Below are 21,654 nucleotides of genomic sequence, written 5' to 3'. Positions count from 1 at the left end.
GAGTCAAAAGGTTCTTTGGTTTTTGAGCAATACAGTAAACCTCAGTAGTCATGAGGGGTTCTCCTTCATAACACTGTAAGCCAACTTAGGAAAAATGCACCAAACTCACATGGAGTATTAACATGCCTTTTTAATGTGTCTCCCACTGCTGTGAAACAACACTAGCATTAGAAGCAAAGAAAACAGGATGGTGTTTCTACTTTGGGAAGCCCAGCTGAGATTTTGCTGAACAGAGGTGACAGAAAATAGTTTTTGCAAGAAAGGCATGCGTTGAAATAGTCTGAAAGCTAAATTATTAGGTCAGTTCTACCAGCCTTCCCAATGTAATTGCCATTTATATTGCCTGCCAGAAACTGTATAGACAAAGAGAAAATGATCAAAGTCATTCTTGCTGGTGCCAGACTGCTGTTACTGTCATTAATTGTTTCTCAACATTACACACGTCACTGGCGTAGCTAGGGTCAAATTAATAGAAAGAAGCACAGTATCAGGATGGAAATCCCTTTTTATTTATTGATCATTTAGTTTTGACATCTGTAGAAGGATGAAAACTGTTTAAAAGAAAAAAAAACCTGCTTAAATGATAGCCTCTGAATGACTGCTGCAAGACAAACTGAAAATAGCTTTGATGCAATAATTTGCTTATTACTCAAGTACTGCAGCACTTGATAGTTTAAAAACACTTGGATATACAGCTCTTAACTCTACAGGAGAGAAGGAAACACCTCATGCTCTTTATAAATGAACCAGGAAAACAAAGAGGTGTAATCCTCAAAATGCTGAAGCTCCAGACTTCTGAAAGTCAAACTCCACACCACTGAAGTCTGCATACAACCAAAAATTCAAGCCTATTATATAAACAGGCACTGGGGAAGATATGAAAAGTAAGTGGGGTAGACATTGATTTTGAGTTTTTTGCTCTTGGTTTTGCATGACAAGTTGTCAGAGATTGGTCTGAATAGTTCAGTCACTGAATTTGTGTTCGAAGTTTGAATGGTGTCTGTAAATGATGGGAATCACTGATTCCCAGTTCAGTATTTAGCCCCAGAGCATGAACATGTAGTAAAGCACTCTGAAAGCATTGACTGGCTAGGAAAACATAAATCAAATAGATCCTGTATGTGATATGCACAACCCAGTGGATCTTTTGAAATGACAGAACAATGTGCTTTCAGTTAAAAAAAAAGGGAAGTTTCTTTTGCAGCCCAGAAACTGATGGAAAAAAAAAGATACAGTGATGTAGTAGGGAAAATGTATTTTGCATCATGTATTTTCAAGCCTACAATGAGATTGCAGTTGTGAGATTTCACAGGCTTCTCATAGTTAATTTTAATGAGGAGAAGAGATGGATGATGTTGAACCACAGTTACTTTTGTGTGCATACAGACAGAAGATTTTTGTTTCTTGGTCTAGTCTCTGAGAACACACTGGCACCAGGCAAGAGTCAAAGACCAAAAACTTCAAGTTACCCTTTGGAATTTCAGCTACACCAAAAAGCTGGAGGTGTGTTACATTTATATTTATCTAAATCTCACCCAAATATTATCTGGATTTTGTAGTAATGGCTACCCATTCTAAAACCAGTGGAAGGGCTTTGAAGCTCATTCATTCAGAAGAATTCTTGTAGCACATCATGGGACAAGGGAAGACAGGAAAACAAGTGGGGATAATTTTTCTGCCCTTCCTGGCAGTTTGGTGAATATATTCCACTTATCTAACTTGCAAAACATGTTGCTGTCCTTAAATGGTATTTTTTTTTTCGTAACAAGAGCATAAAGCTTGTGTTCACTTTATTGATCTGTCTAAGGTTTCAGATATGGACATATAATGAGTTCATTATATCGAACTGATTCCAAGTAAGTATCTCTAATGTGCTTCTGAGAATATTTTCCACGTGGTGTTTTCTTCTGACAAGATTCATTCCTTTTCATTTCATAGCAGGGGCTGAACAATAGATCCATAGTGGCATTGATATTTGTGAAAAATTAATTTCTCATTTACAAGCTTCAAATATGGCAAAGCACATCTGTGTAATTTGCCAGCAAGGAAGCTGATACAACCATGTTGCTTGCCTGGAAAATCAGGGAAAAGAGAAATACGTATGTTTTAAATATCAACTGGTATCCACTTAGAAATAACTCCTTATTTGATTCTTATAAAAAATTGTAGCACAAATTGAAGTAATCATGAATACTTTTCAGAAAAGATGCCTGTTTATAGGAAAAGCTTTTTAATTATGTAAATGTTTCTTTGCAGTTATTCATAAAGATGTGCTCAGGATGTTAGCACTGAAACCAGATTGGCAAAGCTATACTTCCATTCCAGTCTTACTGAAATGAGAAACAGATCAAAGATTTTTATAGTGAATTATACCTTTTTAATATAATTATTCATCTACCTTTAATAAAGATATGAAAAGTCCATGAGTCTGTTTTTAATAATAGGAAAATCTCCCAGTAGATGGAGGGAGACTTGAAATTAGATCTAAAATTTATTTACAAAGAAACACTGTGCAAGGTACTAACCACAGGTCTCATTTATGGAAATCTGGAAAACTGACCTCAGTGAAAATATCTGGGCAAATATTCAAAAGTACAGAAAATCTATCCAATTAAAGATGCATGTCCTAATCCCACAAGCCTTCAGGCAGATATATTTGCTTATTCAAATAGACTCTATTATAAATTCCAGTAAATTAAAATACCTGTTAACCTATTTGTTCATTTGCCTCATTGCTTTCTCGTGTTCCAGCTCTAGATTATACATAATTGGCTATATTTGCAAAGGTTTATTGTCTCCCAGAACTGGAAAGTAGTGAAATGAAGTCATAAGGTGTTTTGCTTTGGTTTTGTTTGATTCTTTTGTTTACAGTGAGAAAAATAAGAAAGCCAGGTTATAATGAAGAGTCAATCCATGCACTGCAGGAGCAGGGTACTTGCCAACCCAATGGTTTTTAAAAGAAAAGAAGCGATATTTTTCTTCAGGCTAAGGAGAGGGGAGTTTTAACATAATGCTTAGAACCAAATTGTCTTTTCAAAATAGGGAGGAAATATATTTCCTGTGTACCATTGATGACAAAACTCCTATTGCAAATTCTAAAGCACTGGATGATGAAAGACTTGCAGAATCAGTATGCAGCATTGCTGAGGAGTAAAAAAAATGCATAATATCTTGAATACCTGTTCCCAGAAAACGTTTGATTTATTTACCTTCAAAAATCTCTCTCCCATGAAAGTTCCTAAATCAGTGGTGTGGCAGAGAAAAGAAAAAAAACAAGAAAATAAACAAAACTGAATGAACAACCATTGCCAAGGAAGGACTTCAGATACCTCCTGATTTCATTCAGCGCTTGGAGACACTGAAACATATTTCCCATTTTTCCAGACTCAGGCAATGGTACTTGAACATGCTGTGTTTTGAAAGATAGTGTGATTGTTAGTCGTAAAAGTTTCCTTATTTATTGTTTAATCAGTACCTGAGTGGTTAAACAATAGGTGATTAACAGTTATGAATAACAGTGTAATGGGTATTCACAGAGTTATAATTTTAAAATAAAAACTTGCAGGGTAATTAGAAGTAGGTGGAATGGCCAATAATGGCCAATATGGTCTCTGTTTTTCCTTAACTCCATCCCCAAACCCTTTCTGAATATGGCCTTCCAAATGGTGTAAATAACAGAATGTAAATAATTCCTATACCATATAATGGATAAATGTTCTTTCTCAATTGTATTTTTAACATGAATTAATGATAATTCATCCATGTATGGTAGTTTCAAATGAAAATATTTCCTGGCCCATTTTGTGCTTGCTAGGCATTTTCTACAAATGGATTTTATATAAAATGGTTTCATTTCAACCAGATTAAATGCTGATATTCCCTTATGTGGATCAATACATGTAACTGTTAGAATAATTGAACTTTCTGGCACAAATTCTGCCCGTTACTCATTTTATTACCATTTTTCTGTGAATATATTCTAGATCTGCTTAAAATTCCTTTGGTGACCATGGCTGTGCACCTTAGCAGTGCTGCAGGCTTTTGACAATAGGTGTAGTATGGTGGTATAAAACAAGAACTGGCTGAGGGTGGGGAAAGCTAAATGGGTCCTTCCTCTAACTGATGCTCTGACTTGCAGTTGTGCTTGGCAGTGCACTTCTTTCCCAGATGATCCCATTCTTTCCCTCATGAGCTAAATCTGCATCCCAGAATTGTGGAACCTCTCTAAATTTTGAGCTCCCAGTGGTGGGAGTTTGAGTGAGGAGTTCGTGGAAGGATTTAGGATTTCCTCACCTCTCAAAAAAGTAAAGGCAAAATTGGCCTCTTGTTCATCTCTAGTTTTCTACCTGTAATTCAGCTGAAGTTGGAATAGTTCCCTTACTGCCTCTGTCTTTACCAGTACAATTGTGCATATGTGTTTATTTATTATTTTGCCATTGCCCATCTTCTTGCAACATTATCTTTCTTCCTCTCCTTCTGCTTGAAATTTATGTTTATCTCATTTTAAAAGTACATGCAGGGCTGTCCACAATTATCTGCTGTCCTCCTTTGCTGATGAAATTAGGCGTTTTCAGACCTGGGAATAGAAACATAAAACTGAATTGGAAAAACAGTTCAGGTACACAGCTGTGCAGTATTTCTGACAGAATCTTTGCACAAGATAATGCTGTTCTAATGAAAGGGGTTAGAGCTGTGATTCTTGAATATCAAAAGTTCTCTGAAACACCTTTTAAAAATTTAATATTCCCACTGACTGAAAAATGCAACGTGTATTTGAGAGAGAGTGTGTGTTCTGAGCAGAACAATGTACACAACAACAAACAAATTTCAGGCAACTTCATGTAATTGATTATAATTGTTCAGTTATTTGATAACAACTGATATACTTACACATGATTGGATAAAAAATGTACAGAGTTCAACATTGCCTTTTTAGCGAAGACTTCTTCTGTCCATCTGATACAGTAGTCTGCCATCAAAAGTGAAATTACAAATATTGCCTTAAATGCAGAAACTTAGGGATTGACTGACTGTTCTATTTCTTTCTGATTAAACAGAAACTTGATGTGTCTGTCATTTTACAAGCACATCCCTACGGGGACGTGTAGCTGCCATGCAGCACAAAATGCACTTGTGTCCTTACCTGAAAATTGGCAAGATCTCAGCAGTGCACATCCCAGTGAAGCTGAAGTTGCATTAAAGGTCAGTAAACCTCAGGAGGCAAAGCTCCTACCTTTGAGCAAGTTTGAGTCCATCACTATGTGTTTGGGTCCCTAAACCACTGACACCTTCCTCTGGGGTTTTTGATGTTTTTAATTTTTTATGTGCCACAAATGGTTTGGGAAATTCCCACTAAGCAACTGATGTTGTTGTGGGCCAGCTCCCACATTACTTTTAAAAACAAGAGGTGTCTGCCAAAATTTTCTAGTATTATCTAAATAGAAAAGACTGACTTTTTGTAATAAATAAGTGCACACTCCAACAGGTAGTATCTGTATTGAAACAGACAAAAGAAGTCCCTGGATGCACATTTACGTAAAGAACATTTCCTAAATTCCTATGTGTCAAAAATATTTCAGATTTGCATTTTCAATATAAATGTGATTTGAGAGAAACCATTTGCCTCATTAAGGCCTCCTTCATCAAGGAATGTAAATCAACGTGTCTTTACATGCAACAGTGTAAGAATGACACCAATGAGCTGTTCCAAATCACAAAATCAACCGCTTGCATTTCATGTTCTTTTGGAGAAAGGCATGATTTAAACAGAGTTTCATCTCCTGCATTATAATTATGACCAAGTGGGAGAAAAGTTCCCATTCTCAAACTTTGGAAACAAATCCTGGTCTCAAATTCCACTGTGCATGTTGCTAAGGACAAAGTCCAACTCCTACTAAAATCAGCAGAAATCAGCACACACAGCCAGTGCAGTTGAGGGGGTTGTCTTTCCATATAATTCAGGGGGAGTTAAATTAATGACAACAGATGTGGCTGAACAGCATTACATTATTGTCTTACAGCCATATGATTCTAGAAGTTCACTGAATCACTCTATTAAATTACATACATGTTATGATTATGTCTTTATTATTTCTATAAAGGAACCAATCTAGGCTGCAATTAGGGCGTTTAAAAGACTGTTATTTTTTGGCCTCTTTAATAAGCAATTTTTTCTTTCAGAAATAATGACCATATATTTTATACTAAGAAAACATGAAATACTCTTTATATAAAGAACTGATCTTTCTCAGGCACATAGGCACAATTTCCAGTTATGCAAATGAATGAGCAACTTCAAAACAAAAGTGAGTCACATTAGTCTAAAAAGGGATGTTGTGTATGTATAATGCACAGAGACACAAAGTATCTTGGAAAAGTGACTTTGATCTTTAAATGATGTAAGTAACTGATCTACTTTGTTTTTTATAGAGGAAACATGAGTGCTTAGCCATGTACTAATATGAAAATTACAGTTTATTTTCAAATATATGTACCTTTTGTGTGTGCATGTGTACACACACATTATGCACATGGTGTGAATCTGTATCTGTCATATACATGTCTGTATAACTTTTTTCTAACTGAAGCAATTACACGATGAAGAAAACTTGTTGTGAGTTGAAATGAACTACCAAGTGATATCCTGGCAAAATTCAACTGACTGATCAGCCTAGCAGCTAGGCAAAAATTATTACAGTGGAACAGTTTAGAGAATATAATTTGTTCAGCTCTGTATCTCAGGATACAGAGTGCAGGGAAGGGCTGTGCTTGCGCTGGACATCTGTATGATGCCTAGCCAAAATAAAAATAAAAATAAAAGGTATCTAAAGTGCAAGAACTGGACAGGAGGGAAAATACCTGAAGAAACTGCTCTTCCTTTAGCTGTCTAACAAGCTTGTTATCTTGGATTAACCAGTCCCTGAAGTCTCCAGAGATTGTCTTAAATAAATAGATGCAATTTCTAGTCATTAATTACCTGCCTATTCTCAAACCAAGCTGAGCAGTGTTCTAATGCACTTTATAGGTTTCTGACTTTAATTGAAAACAAACGTGGGTAAACAATGAAACTGCATGTTTATCAAGTACCTATTTCCTGACAATCAAGAGATAGGTAATTGCAGCAGTACAAGGGCTGTTTATCAAGATGCTTCATTGTTGAGTGTTTACGTACATCTCCTCCCAGTCCTTGTTCCCATAAAACACAAGCAGTGCTGGCAACAGTGGAAAAAATGTCCCTCCTGAGGCCAACAACGTAGGGCAGCAGTGGTAAAAATGTTCCTCGAGAGGCCTGCAAGACAGTCTGTTCCACAAGGCCTTATTGAAAAAGATGTGATTGGAAAAATGCTCCAGACTGGTCTCAGGGAAGTGGTTTCAGAGACTGGAAAAGGAAAACAGTAGTGGGAGTAAATTAGCATTTTTTATATGTTAATAAATGCGAATAAAATACCTTCTAATGAGCAAAAATCTGTGTAAAGCTCCCCAAAGGATGTATGGTCGTATTTTCGGACACAAACTCGGGTGCAAACCACAGAACTCAGAAGGCCCCTACAGCAGATGTTTCAGGAGAATATTTCATGTCAAAAGGGAAAGCTGGCCAAGATGCACTGGGTAGGGCTTTTACTGGTAGACAGCTATAGTTTAGGGGAAAGTGCTCTATTTTAAAGCTTGGATATTTTAATACAGAAGTTTGAGCTCTTTCCAAAATCTTTCCCTGCATCACTGCAGAGGCATTTGCTGAAAGTAGACAAATACATGATAAAGTAACAGGAAAACAAGCTGGATGACAAGCAATGCACTTTGATGAGTGAGTGTGTCAGAAGAAATCACTGTGCATAAAGCTATGGCAGGACTGTGTTAGGTCTTCACTAAGATCCTGTTTCTTTAAGAATTAGACTCTGTGATAATCAGAAGGTTGAAGCATTTTGGTGTCTCTTACACAGAAGCTATGCTAGGATAAATGTACCTGATGTTGGTATGCTTATCTGTGTGCATGAAGCTGAAAATAATTATGTTGGTTTGAAATGTCCTTTCAGTGGCTTAATGACATTCAGAAATGATTGTTGATCTGACATTGCTTTAAAAAGTAAAAGAAAAATAAGTATTGTTGGCCCAGTAAATATAATTCTTTCAAGAAACATTCCCACTCTAGACATCACTGCATCATGCTTTTGTCCCCTTCCACCCCCCTCTCCCCATCCCATGCACTTAAAAATGTCACAATTCTGTTTCCTGAAGTTTTCCAATTAATTCCCTTACATTCTGGATGTGGAACATCTGTTCCTTTTATTTCTTCTCCCATCTCAAGAAATACATTTGGTTTACAACCAGAGAATTAATTCAGCTCTTACCTCTGCAAGCATCACTCACACAATCCTTTGATGTCAAAGCAGTGGCTCACATATTTGACGGCAAAGCTAGGAGATGGATTGACTTTTTAAAATTTCTTAGCCAATCCTATCTTTTTTTTTCTTTTTATTTATTTATTTTTCATGTAATTATAAAGACCGGGTGTTCAACTGACATAAACCTATCACATCCCATTCTTCTTCCATGTTTCCTCATTGTTTTATAGCTAATGAAGATTTAGCCCTGCTGCTGCGGAAGAACAAAAGCTAATGTGATTCTGTTTGTTAACTTGCTTGAGCATGCAGCAGCAGTACTGATGATATTAGCAGAAATGAGCACACCTTGGGAATAGCAGTTTTTACTTAATTACTGCTATACAACCAGCTGGGAAAACTCAGTTTGTTTTTATTAAACTTCTAAAAGTTCTGTGCATGTAAGGAATGCTTAGGGGTCTGATAACACACAGTGCAAACAGTAGATCATATAGTGCAGGGGAGTAAATACACAAACACCAAAACACACAAAAAGGGTGAAAAGCAGTCTGCCAGAACAAGTGTTATGACACCAAGGCTATGGGGAACCCCATACTTTGTACCCAGCTAAGAAGAGTAACATGAATGAGGGACTTCACAAAAAAAACATAGTGAGATAATCCTCTAGAATAAGTAACAGCCAGTTACCAGCTGGCCATTTTCTATGCCTGAGAGTTGTTTTTGTTGGGATTTCTACAATTTCTGCAAACTGGCTTAGAAAATATTCTTCCTTGCCACATATTTTTTGTGAATCCTTGTGCGCTGGGCAGATCAACTCTACATGGTGCTTGTTGAGTTCTTCCAGACATCTCTGGAATACTGTGGGCAGTGTCAATTTTTCAAGACATCTAAACATCCAGAAGCTTGCCAAAAGTAGTCTCCTCATCTAGCAGTAGGGCTTGCAAAGCAGGGGATGCACATCTGGGTGCCTGTGTGATCTACAGGTCCCACAGAAATAGAAGTCACTTGTAAAGAGAAGAAATCCTTTTCTTGTTGCTGAGTTGCAACTCAGGTGATCTTTAATGTGCTCTTTAGACAAGGGAGTGATACCTTTCCATGGACAAATGGATGAATAGATTCTCTTTTAGGAGGAGCTGAGTTGCAGTGGCTGAAATGTGCATTATTTACTATTTGATGCCTCCCAAGCCTAACATGACAGAGATAACAGAGAAAAAAATCTGTATTTCCAAATATCTACATTAATTTCTAAAGCTTCACACAACATACATTTTCTATAAATATCTATTACAATTGCTACCATCATTACTATCTTTATACTTTTTAACTTGTAGGAAAATAAATTTCTCAGAATGAAGCAAAGTCAGTATTGGTGACAGACCTATTTTTCTAATTTTAAAAACTCCATTGTCTTTCTTCTGCCATCTTTGTCAAAGCATTTATTTTTATTTTATTTTCATTTAAGTCCCTGTCTTAAAATAGCTGAATTAGTAACTTGCTACAGCTATTAAGAAAAACAAGGCTATTATCCCCCCACTTAACATTCTCCACAAAATTTTTTGAAACATTTTCATGACCAGGGTTGATGAAATTCAAACACCATCTTTCTTGTGGTCTTTCATGTGGAGAACTGTGGTCTCTCTTTGATGATAAAGAAGTTAAACGAGCTGAATTTAAAGCAGGCTCAGCTCTGGCCATGACTTAATGTAATTGTTTTCAAACACCTTGATTTAAGATAACTTGCCTGAGAGCAATGCAATATAAATGGCATTACTTTACTTTTTAATAGTAAGTTCACTTTATCTTATGACTATCTGAAAAAGCTAGATATGGTTTTATATGATCACTGAAATATAAGTGCTTAGGTGAAAGACCATAAACATGAACAAATGTCTGGTGTCAGGAGCAGAGCTGTACTGAGACTGGGCAGTTTCCATTGTTCTGCCAGAGCTCTCATTCTCTGTGGCTTTTACTCTGTGCAAAGACTGTAATGTTGTTTATTTCTTAATTTTGCAGAATGTAGCCAGGATTTTTAAACGATTTCAAGAGACAAGAACTAAATTGATCATTATTTCTGGGGCAGAAGGTAAATACTGTGTAACAGAACTTATGGATTAGTGCAAAACCAGGGAAAAATCACATATTCTAATGTTGCTAGTTCCCAAGTTTTGTTATAGCCTGGTAGCAGTTGCTTGTTAATACGAGAGTTTCTTTCATGATATTGGGAAGCTGAGAAATTCTTACGTACCAGTTCTTCATTTTTCTTGGTGTAGGTGAGTTTAAGTGCAGAATCTCTTTTATTTGAAACCTTATGAAAGAAGAAATTGCAGGATTGGCACTAATGTTTGCCTTCTTTGTGCTCTTATGGCACAAACTCTGTGGTACTTTAAGAGATGAGCATTCAGAGGTTTTCAGAAGTCTCTCTCTCTTGTTAACAGTTTCACTGTTGGCATGTTTAAATTCATTTTAGGAATGCTATGACTTTGGCAAATCAGACATTTCAAGTGATGTTTTAGAGCACCATTGGAAAGAATTTTCATTAAACGAAAACCTAAACAATCAGCAACAGAGCTTCTGCCTTACTTTTACATTCTGAAGTTTGTGAACAATTATGGTATCTGAAAAGTTAAGCTTGTCTTCAATCCAAGATTGGTTTTGGGGTTTGCCAATCTGAATAGTGAGTAACACATCCCACATTCATTATTGCCACCAGAAAAATGTTGTCTTGCAGTATTTTACAACAGAAAATAAAGTCAGGGACAGTTTACAGTGCCAAGATTATTAGTTGACTATATGGGAAAAAAAGCTACCGCTATGTCAAAATTATTAATAGAGTTACACACACCTCCATGTATCTGGTTCAGGTGAAACAGTGGCAGGATGAATAATTGAGGTTTTGTCTACCATAAAAGTTCAATATGCTTAAAGTGCTGACTCTCCATTTTCCTGCAAACATCACATTTCCTCTTAGGTGATGCAATTTGTCATTAAATAAAAAAAGAGAAACACAAAGATTTTAGAATGATGCCATATATTTTTGTTATTCTAGGTCTGGTGCATACACAGAATTGAAAAAAATAGCATTTTTGTTTTGAGTAGAATGCCAACACTTTGTAAACAAATAAAGGCTAACAAAAAAATTTTAATATTTTGAACCACCCTTTGGATCTTTTTTTTGCTAGTGACAGTATGAAACAGTAGCAATCTTGGCTGTTCTTAGTGACTGAGGTTTATTTATGACATATACTTGGGTGCTGTTTATTTCCATCTGTATGCACTTTGTCCTTCTTCAGCACTGTATACATCTTAAAATTTGCAACCCTGTTTCCTCAAGGTGTAAATCAGAATAGGAGACTGTTTCTTGTGACTTTAACTAACCTGAAAATTCACACACTGAATTACTTCTTGAGCTGGTATTCATAGAGTTTTTAAAAATACATTCTAAAGGGAACATTCTTTAATTTGTTGCAGAGTAACAAATGTGTCTATTTACTTATCACAATGTGCCTTACTGACTCTGAAAGTCTTCTAAAGATTTACAAAACTTTATTTTTGTTGTTGCTGCAACCCTAATAATTATTTTCATAGATTCTTGAGAGGTTACAAGAACAAGATCTATTTAAGAGTCTCGGTCACTGTGCTCTTTTAAACTGTTTACTAAGTTAAACTTGGGGTTGGTTATTTTTTTCATCTTATTTCCTTTACTCCTTTTTATTTCTAATTTTTTTTTTTAAACAACCATTTCTACTACATGCTAGCATTGCTGTCATAGATGGTTAAGCCTTCAAAGTGTGATTTTGCTCCTGGAAGAGCTTTCTGACACGTGCAGGTTGGAATGCTGAGCTGTTTTTGAGGCTGAGAATGTTCTGAAAAGCAATCACAAGAAAAGTATTTGCGAAATGGTGTGTTGGAACTACAAATCTTAAAGCACCTTGTGCCTGTGAGAACTTGCCAAAACCTTCCTGATTAATTTGCTGAAGCATTTTGTTCCTGCTATCTCAGCAAATATTTACCTTGCAGAAGTCCCTGGTGTTCTGGCACAGCTGTTGGGGATCTCTATGAAGTTTGAATGTGTTTCCCCTTTTGCTTCTGCAAATGCTGCCGAGTAAAGAGGCACTTAGATAGTGTAAGACCACGTATTTTTGAAAGTTTTTCTTTGTTTCTCCAAGTTTTGTAAGGCTTGTTGTTTAGGTCTTGCATAAACAAGTTTCAGGCTCAGTTTTGCAACAGCAGAGGAGCTGAATTCCTGATTCAGCATGGATCCATACCTGCTGAGTGGTGGTATCCTGGAAATTGCTGATAAAAAGTAGCTATTTTCAACAGTCGTACCTAGTAATATGTTATCAGTTATTGGTTTGCCTTTTCTTCTGAGAAAGCTTGCTTATCTCTTGTTCTCACCTTCCAGAACAATAGCCTGTGTGGGGAAATCGAATTGCCTAACAGCTCTTCCATGGAATAAACTAGTTACCATTGTAATTGATTTCTTGAATTGTCTTAAACAGTTAGGTGTACTCAGGTACACATTGTGTGCAGGGCTTGGCACAGCTGTGTGATCAGCATTCTCACCATGGTGAGCTGGATTCAATTCCTTGGCATTGTATTTCCATTGGATTCCGTGCCCTCACTGCCCTGAGGGCTCAATTTCATAGTGATGCTCTTTTGAAACACTTGTCATGATGCAAAAACCACTGGTTATTGTGCCATGGGAATCACTGAGTGAGTAGCATGGCAGCATCTTTCTTCCCAAGGAACATTGGGAACTTGATTGTTATGAACCAGGAATGACATAACAGCCAGGCAAGTTCCCTCTAGGATTTCATTTTAAATTTTGGAAAACAAATTAAAAATCCATATTGTGATATAAAGGAAGTATCACAAATTGTCCTTAAAAACACCTGAGCAAAGAAAAAAAAACAACTTTTTTTTTCTTACACACCTTCAAAAATATTTTTAATAAGAGGGGAATAATTTTTAAAATCAGCATTTCTTACATTGGCCAGGCAACCTCAGAAGACCTTAACAATGCAATGCATTTCTTTTATTACAAAACCTGGACTCTTATTAAACTTGTAGTTTGAAAGGGAAAAAGAACTTCAGAATGCAATTCCACATGTACCTCTTACATAAATATCTGCCTTTGATTCCTCAAAACCACATTATATTTGAGGGTATTTTACTAAAGTGCAGAAGTAATAAATATTATATGTACAACTGAATAAATTAGTTTTCATTGATATTATTGCTTACTTTTGTGCTCCTTTCCTCGATAGTTAGAGGGGGTTTTTACATTGTTTTATCATTTTTATGTTGAGTAGCCTTTCTGGTGAGTTTAAGGGCAGCTGTCTGTTTGGTCTATATGGCACAGTTTCAGGATGTATAAAGTAATAGGCGTGAGCATTGCCAGAATGTAAGTAAAACTAAACTCTGTGGATGTCATTTTCTCACTCATTGAAATCAAATTTTTTAGAACTGCATTTGTGTCTGTGTTTGTGTGAGCATAGATTCAAATTCACATGGCCTAATTACAACCCAGTTACAAGAGTGGAATTCTGAGGGATTAAGCTCCTTGGGACAGTAGCTTATATGTGAGATGTGGAGCACTCTGACCACATTAGGGATAAAACCAAACTCTGAAATGAGACCACAGACAGAAACATCTCAGTCCTTTGACATTTTTACTAGGTTGTTCAGTAGTATGCATCCCTAAAGTAATACAATTATCTTCTGAGTTTCTTCTTGCTAAGACATAGTTTTGTCCTAATTACAGGCTGGGATCTGGACCCTCAGCTGTGATTGAGACACAACTGTGAGATTAATTTTATATTATGACTTTTAATCTTTTTTCAATGTGGTCAACACGCAAAAAGAAGAAAAAAGAAATCTTATTGCTGCCAACCAGCAAAATATCACAATGTGAGTACAGTTTCAATACTCAGGGGTCTTTCAAATTATGGTTAATAAGTATTGTGGAAAGACTCTTAGCAACCCTTTTTCTGAGTTTAGTTACTGTTCCATTTTCAAACAGACTGGAAAGAGTTCTGGTACTGTTGATTTTTTCATGATTTTCCAAATTCACACAAAATGGAAGAACTCAGTTTTGATAATCCCTACAGTTTTGCAGAGGAAAGACTTTTCTTGCCTGTATGCTGGATGCACAAGTGATCCATGATGTAAATTCATGCTTTTTCTCCATCCACACAGAAATGAAACACCAAGTGCTGTGTGTTAAGCACTCGAGAGAAAAGCCTGCTTGGACATTTCCCCAATAAAATGATAATTACCTTCAAACTGTAACAGCTCAGACAGGGTATCCTTTAGGCTTAAAATGGCTCATTTGGTAAGTTTTTTTTAAATTTTATGTCCTAAGGAATTTGAAGGGTTGACTGCTTTACAAAGTGCCGGAATGCAACTAATACCACAATTTGTTCAACTCATAGCAAGCCTGTGCTTGAATATGGCAGCAAGTCAAAGGGATAGAAAATTCTTGTAATGTTTATTATTTGTATTACAGGAGTGTCTAGAGGCTCTGATTTGGAATGGCATCCTTTATGCTGGCGGCTGTGCATATCTGCATGAAGTTAATCTTTGCTTGAAAGAGCATACAGTATGAGGCAACAAAATAAATAGAAACAAGGGTAAATAGCGATTTAAAGGATTAGGAACTGGGAAACAATAAGTACAGGTATCTGTACAGGATCTCTATACAGTTACTCTTATTTTTTTAAATCATATTTGTACCAAAGTAACATGCTGTGGGGAAAAAAATGTTTCTGAACCAACATGCATTTAAGAAATAATTTAACTCTTCATTCTGCTACAGTCCCATTGTTGTACTATGGAAGACAGAGAATTTGAATTGTAATGGGAAGAAAATATAGATAAATATCCCACAAGAAGTAAAAATGACTTTCAGAATGTCATATTCTTCAGAGTTGGCTTGTAAAGAATTATAGAAACTTTGATAAAATTGCTATGAGTAATAAGTTTATTTGACTTTAAATCAGTCTTCAGTGGATGAATTGAAAAGTATGGTGCATGATGGGATTAGCAAGACTGGATTTGAAAATGAAGTTCCGTTCAGTGTGAGAGAGAAGCTATAGGCAAAGAAAGAAATGAAAAATAGCAATGATTGGAAAACCCTTAATATAACATTAATTTAAAGTGTGGTGAGTGGAAATGAGATGTACTCAATATGAATTTTCTGAGTTTATGCAGTTCCCTTTTTACAAAAGGAGAGTTCTGTACCTCCAGTAATAATGACTTCTACAGATTGAAAGATACCAGAGCTCTTCTCAAAATAAAATATATATTGAGATCAGACAAAAGGGAAGGGATGCAGCAATTGACTCATAAGACTAAAGGAAAAAGTAATTGGTCATTTACAGAGAAGAGATAATATAATATATGATGAAAATATGCTAAAATCAATGGGATTTTTTAATTCGAAAGAATGTATATTTATAATTGCTTTCAATGGGGAAGTGAGTTTATTCATAGGTATGACTCTATCTATCTGTTTGTCTGTCTATCCATCCATCTATCCATACAGGAAAGTTAAATTCAAGAATATCACCCCAGCTGATAAAAATAAGCATTGGGAATACCTGTCAAGCAGACAAATGTTTCTGCTGAAGAGGCCAGAAATATTTCCCCACAACATTCTTTACTGGTTGTAACTCTCTACTGGGAGGAGTAATGAGGTAATAAAATGTAGTACAAACCAGATAATCACAGCACTCTCTTAATAGAAATTTTACTCTCATTTCAGGGTTCAAGGAGTTCTAAAGAGAAATATAGCTTTGGAAACCCATGAAGAATGTTAGAAAAGAATTAAATAACTTTCTGTAGTGTAGGATTAAACACCGGATTCCTGACATAGTTATGCTGTGATAGATGTGGGAAATTTCTGCCACTGAGTTTATAATTTAGACCTTTGTGGAATAACCTAAGTGGTTTGTTCTGTATCTGAGGGAGAGACAGAGGCTCTAAATGATTAAAGTTTACCCTTCCTTAATAGCCAGAATAGATGTCTGGTTGCATTTATGGGCAAGTGCCTGAGTTTGAAAAACCAGATCTCTTCAAAAGGCAATTACATTCCTAAATCAACTAGTTGATATTACTGGAATGAAGGTCTGAATCAAAGTGTAAGTGTGTGATTTTTTAAAATCAGGTGTGGTGATTTGCAGTTCATATATTGTAACAGACCAGCACCAGGATTTTATCTTTACCTGTTACCCAAAGTCAGAATTAAGGTTATCCTTTATCTACTACTTAATTTAGGTAATGTGAGGTAAGAGTCATCGTGAAATTATAATCATGCCTTGAAGGTGTTTGGGATTCTCCTCCATTTAATAGTGAGGCAATACTCCTAGGTATTTATATGTATTTGTATATCTTTTCCCAATAGTTTTGATCAAGGGCTGCTACGGATATTTCACAAAACAAACAGCAGTACTGAAGAGGATATTTCATGGAGACTCCCTTCCTTCCCTCCTCTCTCCCTGAGTAGATAAGCAGCCATGTGGTTGCACTGAATGTCAGTGGGAGTTCTGTAATGTATTCCCTCTCAGTGTCCTTCGAAGAGTATTACCAGTTCCCAGGCTACTCCAAAATCACTACAATTTATAAACCCATTGCTGCATCTTTGGATGTTCAGTGTAGTTTTGAGCAGTAAAAATCCAATGAGTTCACCTAAAATCCTCTGTTGTCATCACAATGCAATGGGAAATGTGACCTGCTGGGAAGGATTGCCCACCTGTGCTCCTACTACACTGTAAAGATGGATCATTGCTGAAGCACTTTCTTACTTGAGGGATCAGGAAACACCTGTTAAACTCTGCTGCCTGGGGTTTGAGGGTTTGTGTATTGATGGAAATTAATACACAGTAAGGTCATACAAATTTGCACAAAGCTTTACTGTGTACTTTCTTCCTAAACTCCCGAACCTTTGGATGCTAACTTGGTCCTAACTCATGAGATTCATGTGACCACTTGGATCTCTCTTTGCTGAAGACAGCTGTTACACTCCTCTGTATTTTTGGCAAGCATATGTCCCAGATGATGGTATAGATGAGTTAATAACTTTAGCAAGGTGATTGCCCTTCAGACCAATCTAGTGCTTACTCTGATCCAAGTATGAGTTTCTATTTGTGAGTGCCCTCTGTGAGCTGAAACACCCTCTGGTCACTTCCCAAAACTTTTCTGCTATTGTGACAGAGAGTGACATTCACATCTTCCCATGACTTGGCTCTTTAGTGTGGAGATGGGTCACTTTTCTTCCTCTGGCTAGATTATGTTAATGAACTTTCTAAACATGGCCCTCTCTGTGACCATCTGAATCCTGGAGGCACTTGGAGTGGCTGCAGTGGCCTATTAACTAGAGGATGCAGAAAATCACATTGGAGTGCTTTGGGTGAAGCTGAAAACTCATGCCACTTTCCTGTTTTATTTATGCTCCTTCATTGCAGGGTGAGGATTAGTTTGCATTTGCCACTTCCTTCAGCTGCACATGAAAATAGCAAACAGTTTTTATCGCAGGCACAAGGCAACAACTTGGTGTGTGACTGATCCACAGCTTCAGAGAAGTCGCAGCTCTTTTTATGGAGTATCATCATTATCCTTCTGCCATAAATATATGCCAGCCAGAACCATCATGTTCTGATCTGTGCTTCTTAAATTTCAAAACAGAAAACAGTGGGTTTGTTAGGGGTATTTTTTTGGTAGTGATTCGTTCCTTATGGGAATACAGCAAATGGAAGAGAGGAGATTTCTGTCGTTGTCTCTTGTACTACCACGCTGTAATACACAGAAGAACAGAGCACAAACAGGTTTTTGAACTTCCTTTGCCCCTGGAAATTGGACAATAAGTGCCTGGTCCTCTCACTTTATAAAAGGGCAAGGCATCATATTCAGTGATGGTCCTCTGAGTAACAAGAAGGGAAATGACTCATCAGAAGTGGACACAGAAATGCACTATGCCAGAGCCCAGGGAAATGAAAACACAGTGATATACTTTAGATACACATACAGTGCATAACAGACCATTATCTAAACCATATAATAAAGGGTGATGAAATTTTGACCTTCAGCTTCCACTCTAGTCTTCTACATCTCCAGCTAAATGAATAGCAACTTCATTTGAAAACCATTGGATTAGCAATTCAGATTAAACTTTGTACTGAATGAAAATACTGGCATTTAGACACATCTAATAATGGGCAGCAGTACTACCTTAAGTTCTACAAATAAATTGCAGACATATATAATTAATATCATTTATATCTATAACATTTCCCTTTTAGAAGGATATTGCTTTGATTTACTGACTCTGTAACACTGTTCTGGACATCGGAAATAGGAATGACCCCTCAGGTCACCTAAGTCCTCCATTCTGCTGGGGCAGGTTTTATAGCAGGATCTGTTCACACATCACTGAACTGCAGCCACTTCTGCTGTCACTGGGGAATTAATCTGCCATAAACCCACCCATCATATCACTGTCCTAACAAAGGGCAAATTAAAGCATGGGAAAATCAGTATGTCCTTGGAAATTACCTCTAACCTTAACAGTTTGATAGGTAGATAACCTGCTGAGAGAAGCCACTTTATAATTGCTTTCATACACTCTACATGAGCTGAGAATCCAGGTAAGAGAATTTAGGGGGCTACAGGACAACCAGAGGTCAATTTTACTAGAAGACAAAAAAAAGGAAAGTGCCTTTTACAACATGAGTGTATTTTGGCTTGTTCCTTTTTAGACTAATACATTCACTTTTTAGTCCAAAAAGGAATTGCCAAGCCTGATACAAGCTGTTTAATAGCAAGTTATTAATTTCTGAATTATCTCCGTGCATTCATAACAGACAACAGCAAAATTAAGTTGATCATAATTATTTCAAAATACTATAGGAAATTATGAGATATTCTATAAATATTCATTACTATCAGTACCTCATAGCTAGTAGGAGGATTTTTCATTGGGATGGAATAAAAACTGACTGAACAGTCAAGCCCAGAGCATGGTGATCAGTGGTGCAAACTCTTTACGACTGCCATGTTCTTGTAAACCTTTTTCTATTTCACAGGTTGTATGTTGGATTATTATTTTTTTAACTATAAAATCATAATATTAAAAGACTGTGTATGCTGTAGCATAGTATAGAGCTGTCATGTGAATGTTTTTAATTTGTATAACATGTTTTTGGTCTTCCTGTGATCATTCACCATTTTTCTGGGATTTCTAGACATCCGCAGTCCCATCAGAACTAGCTACTGCTTTCAGTACACCCTTGATAATTCAGGAATCCTGGGCAAATGACCAAAGTCTTCCAATTCCATCTGGCACCATTTCTGGAGAGAAAAGTGGAGCATGTTAGAAGCCCAAATACATTGTAACCCCAATATTCCTAAATGAAGTGGAGCAAAAGTTAAAGAAAGAATGATTTTTAGGATTATTAGTCACTGTTCCTTAAAAATCTAGGCTTCCACATTTTTTAAAACTTGCCTAGTGGAGATAACAGATGAAAACAGAACACAGGTTACTGTCTATCTCGTTTGCACTTGCACTTTATTAATACAATGGGAATCCCAATGGGAAATTAAGAGTGCATTTCATTAAAACATTATCACTTCAGAATTCTGAGATAAAGTATTCTCTAATATTCAGTGATATAAAATATAATTTTCTGATATATTTTCTTTGTTTTAGACCCAAGAGCACATCTTTTCCAATTTTGATATTTACTGATAAATGTCAAGGACTAAAAATTATTCATGATGAAAGAAGGCTTTCTTGGGGAAATTGTGTAGAAGACGTGAAAGAAATAAGAAGGATATTACTAAATGCAGGAGGCTTTTTAAGTCCTGTTCAAGCAGTGTGTAGTGACATCTCAGCATTCCTCAGTATGGATCCAAGTCACAGCAGTGCTGTTCTTGCTGTGCTGCTGGGAATGGCAGTGAAGGTGCATCATTGGAGTTGCAATTAACCTTCATCCTCAATCAAAATAGAAAGAATGTTTCATGTCTGCTGCACGTGTGGAGAACAAAACAACAAAAACAAGGGGAAGACATTTTCATTTAATGTGATAAAAGGCAGCTGAATAGGCACATTTGGGCAGGCTCTGGGCTACTTTGCTGATAATGCTTTATAAATTAGGAATGGAAATGAGTGGTTAAACCGGGCAACCACTGTTCTGACAGGAAAGATGAGACGGGAGATCAGGGTCTGGAGTCTCCTGAACAATCTTCAGGATAACATTTCAGTGCATGTTCCTGAAGCAGAACTTAAAATCAGTTCTTGAAGACAGAGGAGTGGAAGAGAGGATGTGAGCTTTCATCTCTTAGAGGTAGCTGTACAAAAGAGAGGGAAGCCAGTGGTAGCATTTCATTTCTATGAATGATAAGGTCTCTCTTCCCCACTTGTCACCAAGTTTGCTGCAGGACCTGAGAGCCAGAAGGTGTAATCTGTCCTAAAGGCATGGTAACCGTGATGCATCTGGTCTGTGGTACTTTGGAGAGGAAAGTCACAATTATGGCTTTTACAGGCCTCCCTCTCACAGCACTTACAGCGAGCAGTTCTTTGCCTGCTGCAGCTCTCTGGTGTGTCAGTGCTTTGTGCCTCTTCATGTTCTATTGCAATCACATTTCAAGATCTTATGTTGGTTCTTTAAAAAAAAGTGTTTTTAAAGATCACATCCCCTCTAGGATAAACCTCTAGCATTATACTTCTCTCTGCTTCTGACAGCACATTCTTTTTGCTCTGAGAAGTGCAAGCTGACACAGTTGATCTAAACGCAATGTAATCCTTTGATTTCATTAAACTTGAGTGATATTAGAGGAAAGTGCCCACATGATTCCTCATGGGATTGCAGTCAAGAGGGGAAATTGCAAGGAACAATTGTGTGCAGCTCAGGCCTTTGACTGATCATGGCAGGCCACTGTGGAGTGTGCTGTTTGCCTTGACCTCACAGCACTCCTGCTCTTCCATCAGGGCTGAAAACTTGCCAGTTCCCAGGTACACCATAATTCTAAATTTAGCAAGTTGGCTCTGAACCTAAATGGGAGGTAGGAGCAGTTGTGCATGAACTGGGAGGCTTCATGATGGGGGAGCTTGTGGCAGGCTAATAGAGTCATGATGGAACAACTGCACTAAAACACAGGCTATACAGCAACAAAAAGGCATTATTTCATCTCTAAGAAATGTCATCCACCAAAAAAAGCACCAAAAGTGTGCTTTGATCTCTTCCCTGGGAAGCAGCTTTGATGATTCCAGTATATACCTCTATCCCTCTTTATCTGTAATGAATCAATAATGCAGCAG

At 36.9% G+C, this 21,654-nt stretch overlaps 1 long non-coding RNA gene across 1 annotated transcript; it reads right to left on the bottom strand.

Annotated features, from left to right (window-relative positions):
* Positions 1–487: 487 nt before the first annotated feature.
* Positions 488–21,648, bottom strand: LOC108447484. Its single transcript, XR_001863088.1, has 3 exons — positions 11,182–21,648; positions 7,172–9,525; positions 488–4,576 (listed from the first exon to the last, which is right to left on the bottom strand). It is a non-coding gene; the product is annotated as an uncharacterized LOC108447484 (long non-coding RNA).
* Positions 21,649–21,654: the final 6 nt, after the last annotated feature.

The sequence above is a fragment of the Corvus brachyrhynchos genome, unplaced genomic scaffold (assembly GCF_000691975.1).
Source record: "Corvus brachyrhynchos isolate BGI_N302 unplaced genomic scaffold, ASM69197v1 scaffold346, whole genome shotgun sequence".
Taxonomy (NCBI): domain Eukaryota; kingdom Metazoa; phylum Chordata; class Aves; order Passeriformes; family Corvidae; genus Corvus; species Corvus brachyrhynchos.
This window is presented reverse-complemented; position numbering and strand designations above follow the sequence as displayed.